Genomic DNA, 13172 nt, shown 5'->3' on the forward strand with positions numbered 1-13172 from the left:
TCTGGCAGGTACGGACATAGACCTTTCCTCCTTACTCTCTCTGCTTCCCGCTTCTGAATCTAATCGTCAAATAGAAACTCAGCCTTAAGGATTTTATAATTCTCAGAGTTCTCCATCATATTCAGTCGCTTCACTGAGATAGTCTGCTCAGCTCTCCCCCACAGGCAGTGCGAGTTGAACGATTATTTGGTGCTGATAGCCGAACTCGTGCTGTCATATGGGGAGGGCACTTCTACACATATCACAAACTCTTCTCTGCAAAATGCGCCATAAGGGTTTCCCAGTGGAACCAATGCCCTTACTGGGGCGCACTTGACCCGGACCACCACAGCAGAGTATTTCTCGGCTGTAGGAACGTTTCATGCGCGGTATGCAGGTCAATAGCTCATTCCACCACCTCATGCCCACAAGTTAACCCTTCCATTCCTCCGTGTCCAGTCTCAAGCCCTGTTAAATCTACCAGTTACGTGCCAAAACTCGCACCAGCCTACACAAATCAGGACTCCAGAAGTGGGGCTCTTTCTTCTTCCGACAGCAGGCAGTCCTGCAAGCACTTCAACGCCGGCAGATCTGCCAGACAGCGCTGCCGTTACCTGCACTTCAGCAGTTCCTGTGGCGGTGCGCACACCAGTCACGTTTGCCCTGTTCTAAAATCTAAAAATTACTTATCGACTCCTGTCAATATTTCTCATCTGTCTGTTGAATTGTTTAACCATCCCGACACCAAATTCACCAATTATCTGCTCTCCTGTCTCACACGCGGTTTTAACTTTCTGGGGTCTGAGGGTGTTTTGGGGCCCTGAAGAAGTTTTGACATGCCCTGACATTTGTGCTTTTTTCAGTATCTTAAAAACATATGAATGGTTAAAGTCAGATTAAATTGTAATCAGCACATATTGGGCTACAATAATATGCAAGCAACATTAATGTGCATGTTTGTGTTTTTGAGAAAACTATGTTTATGTGTGGTTATTGAAAATCAAAAGTTTTGAAGTCACTGAAATAAGGCCATGAAGCACATACAAGACAATTCTTTACAAGACTTTGGATAATTGGATGTCGTAGGCTAGAATTTTTTTAACCAAATGATGTGAAAATCATCTCGTTCACTCGTTCAGAGAAAACAATATATTGATGTAAATTTTATAAAACATGTTTTGTGATCGCAAGGGATTATTCATAGGTGTGGCAATGACCCATGAATATTTAGCAAATCACACCTGAGAGACAAAAGAGCCCTCCCTAATGGCCCCATCAATGACTGACTTGACTAGAGCAGGTAAGGAAACAATTTGAGAAGATTCAGAGAATGGAGTTTTAGATAATTTTTATTTTATTTACTACACTGTATAACCAAAACATACATAATGAAGGTCAAAGACACATTATTGAGCTCCCTCATCTTACCACATAGATGTGCACAGACTTTGTGGCATTTCTGAAAACTTCTTCTGAATTCTGTTCAACAAATGAAACGGGTAAATCTTACCCGCTATTTTGTGTGCACTTAAAAAAAATACAAAAAAAGTCAAAAACTTGTTTTACACTAGAATATCTACGGTGCCCGCCAGGGGACACCTTCGGTTCACTTATGTTAGTCGTGGCCATGACATATTTATTCGAGATCATTTTGTCGAGGTAACGACATCCTTATGTTGTGGCCACAAGATGCGATGATGAGGGAACGAGATCCATTTCTCGTGGCCACGACTTCTTATGTTGAGGAAACAACATGCATTTCTCGAGGCCACGAGTTTAATACATAAACAAACCTGCGTGACCATAGTAACCCAGGATTATCAGAGATGGGTTTATTCATATTTTTTTTTAATTAAGAAATTATTATATTAATTGTTACAGAAATTAATACAATATTAAATTATTATATTAACAATGGGCGAAGCTGTATATGCCAGTGCTGTCTGTGTGCGATGTAGACTATATAGGACTATATTAAAAAGTTTATCATGAATAAATATTACATAAAGTACATCAAATAAAATAGTCCTACAGGAAACATTTTATGCATCAGAGTCGTATCCATTAACTGATCCTCCTCTTTCCGTAATATTTTTATTATTCGTTTATATTCGTTATTTTCCCCTTCATTTCGATCTCCTTAACGTTCTGAATGTAGGTTCTATGACTGGGATTTTTACAGTTCAAAGGCTGAATTTAACATATACTGTATTTTATTTAGTCTAATTAATAGACAAATTTAGTGTTTCAATGAAGAGTGAATTATTCACGTAGTTTCATTTGGAAATCATTTATCGTCACACCATAAAATAAGCCTACATGACATTCCTTCTATTAACTGATCGTCTTTTTTCCGTATTTGTATTATTATTATCGTCATCATTATTATAATTATTATTAATTATTTTAATTAGCCTATTATTGTAGGCCTATATATTTTTTATTTTCGTTTATATTAGTTTTCCCCCTTCATTTTCATCTCTTTACTTAACGAATATGGAAATGATAAATGCTTGACATGCTATGACTGATTTTGACTGGAATGTAGTTTAAAGGTTGGATTGAACATATTTTTATTTTGTTTCATCTAATAGACTAGACTATATAATACTGTTCACTGACGAATGAATCATTCACGTAGTGAAACGAATATGTGACCCTGGACCACAAAACCAGTCTTAAGTCGCTGGGGTATATTTGTAGCAATAGCCAAAAATACATTGTATGGGTCAAAATTATAGATTTTTCTTTTATGTCAAAAATCATTAGGAAATTAAGTAAAGATCATGTTCCATGAAGATTTTTTGTAAAATTCCTACTGTAAACCAATCAAAATGTAATTTTTGATAAGTAATATGCATTGCTAAGAACTTAATTTGGAGAACTTTAAAGGTGATTTTCTCAGTATTTGGATTTTTTGCACCCTTAGATTTCAGATTTTCAAATAGATGTATCTCGGACAAATATTGTCCTATCCTAGCTTTCATATGATGTATATATCTCAGTTTTGTCAAATTTAACCTTATGACTGGTTTTGTGGTCCAGGGTCACATATAAATGAAAATAAAAATATATACAATAATAATAATAATAATAATTATTATAATAATGATGACGATAATAATAATAATACAAATATGGAAAAAAAGACGATCAGTTAATAGAAGGAATGTCATGTAGGCCTATTCGGTGTGACGATAAATGATTTCCAAATGAAACTACGTGAATAATTCACTCTCACTGAAACACTATATTTGTCTATTAATTAGACTAAATAAAATACAATAGCCTATTTTCAATTCAGCCTTTGAACTGCATTCCAGTAAAAAATCCCAGGCATAGAACCTACATTCAGAACGTTAAGTTAAGAGATCGAAATGAAGGGGAAAATAATGAATATAAACTAATAATAGCCTACAAATATTACGGAAAGAGGAGATATTGGATAAGACTGGGATGCATAAAATGTCTACATCGCGCACAGACAGCATCAGAATTCGCATATACAGCTTCGCCCATTGTTAATATAATAATTTAATATTGCAACAATTTCTGTAACAATTAATATAATAATTTCTTAATTAAAATAAAATATTAATAAACCTATCTCTGATAATCCAGGGTTACTATGGTCAAGCAGGTTTGTTTATGTATTAAACTCGTGGCCTCGAGAAATGCATGTTGTTTCCTCAACATAAGAAGTCGTGGCCATCAGAAATGGATCTCGTTTCCTCATCATCGCATCTTGTGGCCACGACATAAGGATGTCGTTACCTCGACAAAATGATCTCGTGGCCACAACATAATATGACGTTCCCATGAGTTAATATGACGTTCCCACGAATGAATATCTCGTGGCCACGACATAATATCACGTTCCCACGAGTTTATATGTCGTGGCCACGACAAACATAAGTGAACCGAAGATGTCCCCTGGCGGGCACCGTAAATATCAGTGTAGTTGAACATCTCAAGTTTCTAGTGCTCTCAGAGGAAAAAAGTTTGAAGGGACTCAAGGTAAGAGGGCAGGATTCATCTTTTGAGCAGGTTTGAGATCACTACAAAAACAAAACAAAACAAAAATCATATCAGGATCATCTGTCAGTATACAGTCATAGACTCTAGCATTTGTACTAATGTAAAAAAGGACATGTAATATCATTTAGCACTATATTACTAATAAACATAATGTAAACATATATTCAGTGTAAGCACTCATATTACTTTTACACCCTACTGTTATACAATAAAATAAATAAATAAAGTATGATTCTACAGTCATAAACATATCGTCATAAATGCATCTCACAGTCATAATCACATCGTTTTTCTAGAACATTCCCTGATAGCAACAGACTCCGGGGCGGATCCGCCCTCAAGTCGGCAGCTCCGCTGTACTGTCAGACTGTGTTTGGACATTCGCCCAGTATATGCCCCGCCTCCGGGCCGCGCTCTCTCCTTTAGCTGATTCATCACGGACACTGCGCGGATTCGCGATCCGTACGCGCCTTTTTTTTTTAACCGGCAACGTCATCATCCTTCCTCAGAGCAGAGAGTTTTGCGGCAGCGGCGGGCTGAAGAAGCTGATTACGGTAAGAATACTCTTAAAATGTGCTTTATTTGTACAGTTGCCAGTAACATTCACGGTAATAAAGTAGTTAATTGCTTTGTTTGTGTTTTTATTTTATTTTTTAAGTTGAGTTGTGAAATGTTCAGTGGAGGTTAGCTCTTTATTAGCATATAGTAGATTTGAGTAACTTGGCCAACTAAATAAACTGCTTTACCCATCTCACAGAAAGGAAGATATCCCGTCCAAATAGTCCTGATTTCCATATTTTAATCCTGATGATCAGTCCTGATTGTTAACGTTAGGTAATTTTTCACCCCTTTCCAAGAAATGACTGCTTGCGAGAATAAACTCTTTTTCTTAAATTGGGTTCTACAATATTATTTCAAATACATTTGTGCTTGTATTTCGTCAAATATTTTTAGTCAAATATTTACTTTTTGTCCATATAATACATATGAAATAAACTAGCGGACTCGTTACGGATGCTGCGCGGATTCGCGATCCGAACGCGCTTTTTTTCTAACAGTCATTTCAGAAATCAAATCCTCCTCAGAAGTATAACTGCACGCTAGAATACACATTTTTGTCACTTAAATTAGGTTTTAGAATATTAGTTAAAGTCTGTTTTTGCTTGTATTTCAATAAATATATCCCCAGCCTCTTCTCCTAATGTTTCAGTTCATATGAAATATAAAATTATATGATCGGACTCGATACGGATGCTGGGCGGATTCTCAATCCTAACGTGTTTTTGTTTTTCTAACAGTCGCATCTCAGAAATCCTCCAGAGTGAAGCTGCGGCCTGCCATGTTAAAGAGGACTGAACACGGTAAGAATACTTTTAAAATATGCTTTATTTGTACGATTACCAGTAACATTAACGTTAATAAATTAGTTATTGCTTTGTTTACATTTTTAATTCTGAAAGGGCGTTGTGGAACATCTAGTTAGCTCTTCAACGCGTTAGCATCTTGAGTAAGAACTGGCCTATTTGGACGGGATCTCCTTTTTTTGGGAGACAGGGCAGTTTATTTGGCTATAAGGATTTTAATCTATGCCTTTTATATAGCGAATATATAGGTATATTGTGCTATATTTTGTCATTAATGTTTGGTTCTGGAATTTTTAGCTGAAGTCAATTTTTGACAAATATATTCCCCATCTCTTGTAAAGTTATTTCAGATAATGTATATGAAATTACTAAGATACTGTCTGTGTGTGTGTGTGTGTGTGTGTGTGTGTGTGTGTGTGTGTGTGTTCTGTTGCAGTTGTAAAGCTCATTCAAGTGCTCCAGTCTGGTTTTTGATTCTACATCATCCATCGATATTCTACTTCATCTTTAAAAGTAAGATTAAATAGTTTTAAACTTGATTTAGCAAACTAGTTTGTCAATTGACAATGATCCACACTACAGCTTTAACATGAAATAAATGTGCAATGTCTCAATGGCAATGCATTCTGTCAATTTAGGACACAGTAGCAATAGCAGAGAATGGATACCAGTGAATGTAAATATTTTATATTACATAATTTTATGTTAATAATATTCTAATTAAGATCATGTTGGAGTGGTTAAGGCTTACTGTATCATCATAAAATGTTACATGTGGCAGCTTGTTGATACCTGGCCACTTGTTTGTACATGTATTAAGCTCATTCATTTATTTGATCTCTTGCATCCTTGTTTGGCATCTTTGACAGTTAGCAATATTCAGCTTAATTTATTCAAGTCTAGTTATTTATTTGTATAACATCCACAACACACAATTTTAAAACAGATTTATAGTAAGTTATTCTGATACTTCTATAATGGTTTAATTCTTTAACACTGAGCAGGGCAATATGACAATGATAAATGATCCACCGTTTGAGATCTTGCTTTAGTGTATTCTCCCCTTACAAATTAGCCATAGTTTTAATACTCTAACCATAGTTCAACCGTGGTATTTCTAATAAAATTGTGGTTATAAGAATGCTAATAAAAATGCCAAACAATTTGGTTGCTACTTGCTTACTATAATAAAACCATGGTAATTTTCGTAAGTGTTCTAGCAGTTATATCAGTACCGCTTTAGTGAAGGAGACTGAATACTATGTAATGAATATTTGCAGCTTCTCAAGACACACAACAAAGTGATTTACTTTGATTGAAAGATTTTATATATTAATCTGTTTTCACTGTTTTTTCTTCTGTGCTCCAGATCGTGTCCAAAAATATGACAGAATGCAATGTGGCTCAACGTGGATTCCCATTCTCTATATTTAAGGTGAAATGTTTACAAACCTATTTTTACATCCTACATTTAACAGTAGTTTTTGGTTGTGGTATACTAGTTTGTGCCCATTTTTTTTTTTTTACAAATATATCCCACCTTATAATGTGGTTTCAGATTATTTATATGGAATTGAAAAATGCTAAGATACTGTCTGTGTTCTTTTGCAGCTTTACAGCTTATTCAAGAGCTCCAGTCTGGTTTTAGATTCTACTTCATTCTTCGATATTTTACGTCATCTTTAAAAGTAAGATTAAATAGAGTTTTAAACTTGATTTAGCCAACCAGTTTGTTAAATACTGACAATTCCTGCGGGAGCTGGCACTGCGGTGCAGGGGAGATGCTTCTGCGGAAGCGGGCTCTGCTGCGGCAGAGAAAGGGGTTTAGGAGCTTCTGCGGAAGCTGGTTCTCTTTCGGCGAGGAAGGGTTGTGAATATGGGCTCTGCTGCGGCAGAGAAGGGGGTTAGGAGCTTCTGCGGAAGCTGTTACTGCGGTGCGGGGAAAATGCTTCTGCGGAAGCGGGCTCTGCTGCGGCAGAGAATGGAGGGGGGGGGGGCGGCTCCTGCGGGAGCTGGCACTGCGGTGCGGGGAAGATGCTTCTGCGGAAGCGGGCTCTGCTGCGGCAGAGAAAGGGGTTTAGGAGCTTCTGCGGAAGCTGGTTCTCTTTCGGCGAGGAAGGGTTGTGAATATGGGCTCTAGCGGGAGTGAACACTGCTGCGGCAGTAGAAGGGAGAAAAGGGGGGCTGGGGGGGGGCTCCTGCGGGAGCTGGCACTGCGGTGCGGGGAAGATGCTTCTGCGGAAGCGGGCTCTGCTGCGGCAGAGAAAGGGGTTTAGGAGCTTCTGCGGAAGCTGGTTCTCTTTCGGCAGGGAAGGGTTGTGAATATGGGCTCTAGCGGGAGTGAACACTGCTGCGGCAGTAGAAAGGAGAAAAGGGGGCTAGGAGCTGGGATGGGGGGGGGCTAGAGGCTTCTGCGGAAGCGGGCTTGTGTTGCGGGGTACGAAATAGTGGGGGTGAGTAGGGGATGGACTGGACTGGGATGATTGCTTTAGCTTAGCAGTGTTTGGTGGGCTTCTTTGATGTGGGAGCGGTCTGATCGGATGTAGCTCTTAAAAGCTTCTGACGACCAGCGACCGAGTGTTTGGATTTGCTGCTGGGAGAGGCCTTTTTGGGCTGCTGTTGTTGCTGCGCCGATTCGAAAGGAATGGCTGGAGAAGTTGTCGGCTGGGATGCCGGATAAGAGTAATACAGACTTAAGGTGTTTCTGAAACCAGAAACGGGTGACGGGACGGTTGGAGTCGTCTGTAAAGAGGGGGTCAGATGGGTTTTTTGATTTAGATTTCATGATCTGCAAAAAGGCTAGGAGGGTTTGGAAGGGTTGGATGGGCGACTGGAGGTTGAAAATGTAAATGAAGTGGCCTCTCTTGGATTGGTCTGTTTTGCTTTGTTTGATAAAATAGGAAATAGCTTCACTGCCTAGTACTGCTAGGTCAGAAATGGTTGGGTGGATGGCTGGGTTGAAGCTAGATGTGATGGCGAGCTCAGAGCACCTGAGGAAGCCAAAAAAGCCAGGATAAACATGGCGTCTAGCGTGCGGGCGGTGTGGATGGATTGATAGCCTTTTCGGAGGGTGGAAATGCACTTTGATAGCACTTTGAGTGTTATCGGTTGGCGGGTGTCTGGGCGGGTGGGGTGGGTTTTTTGTATGCCTTTAATGAGTAGGGCTGTCTGGGAATTGGAAATTTGGGTGGAAGGTGAGCCATATAGAAGTTTGTGGAAGAATTGGATGCCGCTAAGGTATCCTTTAATGGAGCTGACTTGGAGGTTTTTGATGGCGTTGAGATAGGAGATGAAGGAGGTGATGGCTAGCAAGGAGAAGTCGGGGAACGATAGCTTGTAAGCCGCGTGAAATGTTTTGAAACATTTCCAAGCTGTAAGGTAGGACTGAAGGGTTCTGGGGGAAACGGCTTGGAGAATGGAATTGAGGGAAGCTTCGAGGAGGGGTCTCAGGGGGTGGTTTATGGGAATATCAGCTCTGAATAGGGAGGTACTGGGGTCGGGAGTGGGTCCGCCTCCGGCGCCAAGGATCTGAATTTCTGGAAGGAAAAAGCAGAAGAGAGTTAACTATTGATTTCTAGACTCATAATGAATGGTCGCAAGCCGAAATCCAAAAGGCATTAGAGTGGGGGAATGGGAGCGGCCTTTGTTGACGCGGTGCACGGTAGTTTCGTTGTCGCAATAGACAAGGATGCTAGTGACGGGCCATTCTTTACCCTGTAGGGAAGCTGCAATGACTGAAGGGTATAGCTCAAAGTAGCGCTGAGGATGATAGCTGATGCGGAAATCTGGCAGCTGGGGGGGGGGGGGGGGGGCGGTTATGTGGATGCGAACCAGCGGTCTTGGAAAACATCTCCGAAACCGATGGAGGGGGTGACATCTGTAAGCGGTTGGATAACAGTTGGGGAAGAAATCAGGTTTTTATATAAGGATTATCCGTTCCATTGTTTAAGGAAGGATATCCACAGACTGGGTTAGTTGCGGCATGGGTCGGTTAGAGATATTTGGTTCTCTAGGGCGTGGGCGGAGGATGTGAGAAAGGGTAGATGGAAGATGAAGGGGGGCGGCCTTGAGGGATGATGTGCATTGTGAAATTTAAATGGCCTAAAAGCTTGCGCTTGGAACGGTTGGATTAGTTAAGAGTGAGGAAGTCCCCAGAATCGTTCTATCGATTCTCTCTTTGGGTCTGCTGAAAGGCTTTTGGGTAGTCAAAAATGTGCGGCTGGGGAGGAGTCGGGGGGCAAGATGATCAGAAAGTCGTTTAGGATATGAACCGGAAACTGTATGTCATGATTGTTGGAAAGGATCCAGCAAATTGCCTCTGATAACATGTTGAAAAATTAAGGGCTGCTTCTGCAGCCGAAGTGAGGCAGTGAAGTAATATTATTCAGCCAGCAGACACTGAATAGGTGACGAAAATCTTGGTGGATGGGCATGACTTTAGGGTAGAGGCAATGTTGACTTTGGCCAGCCAAGCACAGTGACTTTAGTTTGTAAAATCAACGAATGAATGAAATGACTCGAAAAAGGATTCGTTCATTTGCTGAACGAGCCACAAAGATCCGAGTCGGTAAAAATTATTCGAAATCACGCTAGACGTAATTAGCCTTTTTCACACTTCCGTGTTTCTGACTTCCGGATTGGCGCTCGCAGGGTAAGAGTTTTTCCGGTGACAGCAGCGGCCGTACTTAACAAGCGTAAGTTCGGGAATCAAAGTCTATTTTTACAAAATAGATACTATGATACTACGATATATATACCGGTGTTTGCTCTAAAAATAGCAAACATTTCTTCAAAAACTTGTGTCAGCTTCTGGTCATAACAAATACTTTATTTAATTATGTCTGTTAGCACTTATAATACAGCACGGTTTTGAGTTTTGCCATTTTGTCTATTTGGTGCTGGCTGTGCATTATGACTCTTCACTAAACAAGAGATGACTCCGATTAATGGCTTTATTCCTTTTGGATCTGGATTACGTTGTTGTATTGAGTTTATGCATCATCCAGACTCAGAATCATTTAATTTATTCTTGGGGAAATGTGCATTTGGATATAAATGCTGTCAAATGCTGTCATAATTTACCATCATGTAGTGATTCGAGGGAAATTACTGAGTAAATTGAGAAAATACGCTTAAATATACCGGAGATAGAAAACAGAACTGGAGCTGGCGCTATGTTGAGCTTATTATATTGATAAGTAGCGGTCTGAGTGCCCATATAAATTACAAACAAGTAAATTGTTGTTTCTTTGTTGAAATTATAACAACAACTTGGAAAGCAGACAAAACAGAAAAGGTAAGAAGCATTATTTGAGACAAGAGTATATTAATATAATAGGCGCAGACCTGTAGCGGAACTGACTTTACCCTGCGTTGACGTAATTTTCGATTTTTGTGAAAAAGGCTTATCCCTGTATTGGACGAACGGTGGGGGGGGGGGGTCTTGCGCAATAAGTGGAGGGATGTTTGTTCGCGTTGGTTTTGGATGGCGGCGCTGCCGGCCATGGGAAGGAAAGGGGAGTGTGCTGAGGCATGGGCTGTGAATGGGACTTTTGCAGACTGCGGCGGTAAACTCACGCTACCGCGGCGGTAACTCACGCTACCGCGGCGGCTTTAAGAAGCTGCTGGGTTGTGATCGAAGCCGTGAGCGGCGGGCTGGCGTTCGCTTTGGTAGATCGGCGTGGGATGTTTGCGCTGGGGCTGGCGAGTGCTTCCCGCAGACCTGCCACGGTCCATTTCGCTGTTGCTGGAGCGGATGAGAAGGCTGAGGCGTCGGAAGACGCCGGGGAAGGTGCCGGTGATGGCGTGGCGAGAAGGCCTGCAGCCCCGTGGTGCAGCCGCGGGCTCGGTTGTAGGATCCTGCGGGGCGGTGGTGGCTTGAGTTGCGGCTAGGGTTGCTACGGGATCTCGTGCCGCTTCAAAAGCGTTATCCTCTGGATAAAAGGTGATCTCGGACATGTTCTCGGTGGTTGGATGTGCCAAAGTGTTGATGAAACAAGAGATAGTGAAGGTAGGAATGTTGTGATATTTATAGGGATTTCCTGGGTTGATTGGATAAGGGGAATGATTGCTGATGGTGGACCAGCCGTGTTAATTATCTGCGCGAGCTCCTCCCTAAATTTGTTCAGAAAACATCACAAAATGTGCAGTGTCAAAAGATTCATAGCAATATATTTAAGGGTAAATGTTTACAAATATAATTTTACATCCTGCTGCATATAACAGTTATCTTTGCTATGAGATGTCATGAAATGTCTATGAAAATGTTCTTATTACAGGTGTGATTACAGGTGCTGTGAGAAAGTTAACAAAGATTGTTACTTATTTCAATGTTTTGTCTCATTCTTGTCCTAAGGTTATCATAGTCAGCCAGATCCAGTCTGTATTCAAACCAGAAGGTGAACCTGAACCCTGAGATGACCACAACGCAGCCCTGAATGTGAGCGGAGACTACAAGAACATCACGATATGACAGCAATCGGCACAGGTCCTCAGCAAAGACCACAAGAAACAGACAAGTCCTCTGCACAGACCCTTATGGCCACCAAAGAACATGCCAGGCCAGGAACTGCTAGGACCACAATTTACAGTCACTGTTAATACAATCGTCCACTTCTGGCTAAAAGGCAGCCCTGCTGGACAGACTTCAACTTCTAAGACAAAACCACAGCGTGATGTATCCTGATCTTCAAGCAGTAGGAGCTGGATGCAATATTCTGAATGACTTCAGTCCACATAGTGATGCACCCTAAAATCATAACCACACCATCTTTGTCCATTTAACAAGAGAAGAGCTGAGCTTTTTTTTGTTTCAGTCACCTGCTGGAGTTTGGGTTCCACTGGCTCTGACATCCTTAGCTGGGGTTTAAAAGACACTGAATATTCAGTAATTAAATTGATTTGACTGTACTGTCACTATTGCATAATTTCAAGACTTGAACTGAACTGAGTTGGATTATGATATCACTGTTTTCTCCAAGCTGCTTTATTGCTGAAATGACTTTGTTTCCTGATGTATTAATTTTGCAACATTTTTACTGATATTGAAGTTTATCAAGCTGACACAAAGTGAATAATGAAACTGTGCTAATAAATTCCTTATAGCTGAATTTAATTAATGCATTCGTTTTTCAAAGTTATTAAACTGAAGTTTTTCATTAGTTAAAACAATGTTTTTGTACAATTTTATTTTTCTTAATGTAATTATCTGCATTTATAGTGTGTTTCATTGTTATTGGCCAATTAAAGTTTAGATTTTTTTGAGGTTTGAATGATTTTGTGGTTTATTAATATTAATAAATGGGGACATATAGAATATTTAAGGTTTTATAGAGCAATCTAGTCTATATAATGTTTGTCAACTTTATTTTAGATATTTTCGTAGCTAGTTTTAGCCAATTACCCATTTTAAATAAGGTATAGACAGCACAATGAACGGGTCCGTATCGGATCCGGGCCGGATGAGTCACTCTATAAACGGGTCCAGATCGGATCCGGGCCGGATGACCAACTTAATGACCGGGTCCGGATCGGATCCGGGCCGGATGAACAGCTTTATTGGCGGATACGGGTAGGGTCTGGAACGGGTCCGGTTCGGATCCGGAATCCTCATCCGTTCCGGATCCGTTGCGCTGTGCAAGTGGACTCCTATGCGGACCCGTTTTGCGGATCCGTTACGGATCTTGTGGTACATCCGGCGCGGATGCGTTCCGGAGTCATTTTGCTATCTGGGTTATAAATATCCTGCCATTGTAAGAGATGCAATGCAATCAAACGTACCTCATATTGTTT

The 13172-nt window shown here is 40.6% G+C and overlaps 1 long non-coding RNA gene across 1 annotated transcript; it reads left to right on the forward strand.

Annotated features, from left to right (window-relative positions):
* Positions 1-5251: 5251 nt before the first annotated feature.
* LOC141326562 (uncharacterized) lies at positions 5252-12635 on the forward strand. Its single transcript, XR_012353922.1, has 5 exons — positions 5252-5378; positions 5818-5894; positions 6751-6816; positions 6993-7069; positions 11737-12635. It is a non-coding gene; the product is annotated as an uncharacterized lncRNA (long non-coding RNA).
* Positions 12636-13172: the final 537 nt, after the last annotated feature.

Source organism: Garra rufa, chromosome 2 (genome assembly GCF_049309525.1).
Source record: "Garra rufa chromosome 2, GarRuf1.0, whole genome shotgun sequence".
Lineage (NCBI taxonomy): Eukaryota > Metazoa > Chordata > Actinopteri > Cypriniformes > Cyprinidae > Garra > Garra rufa.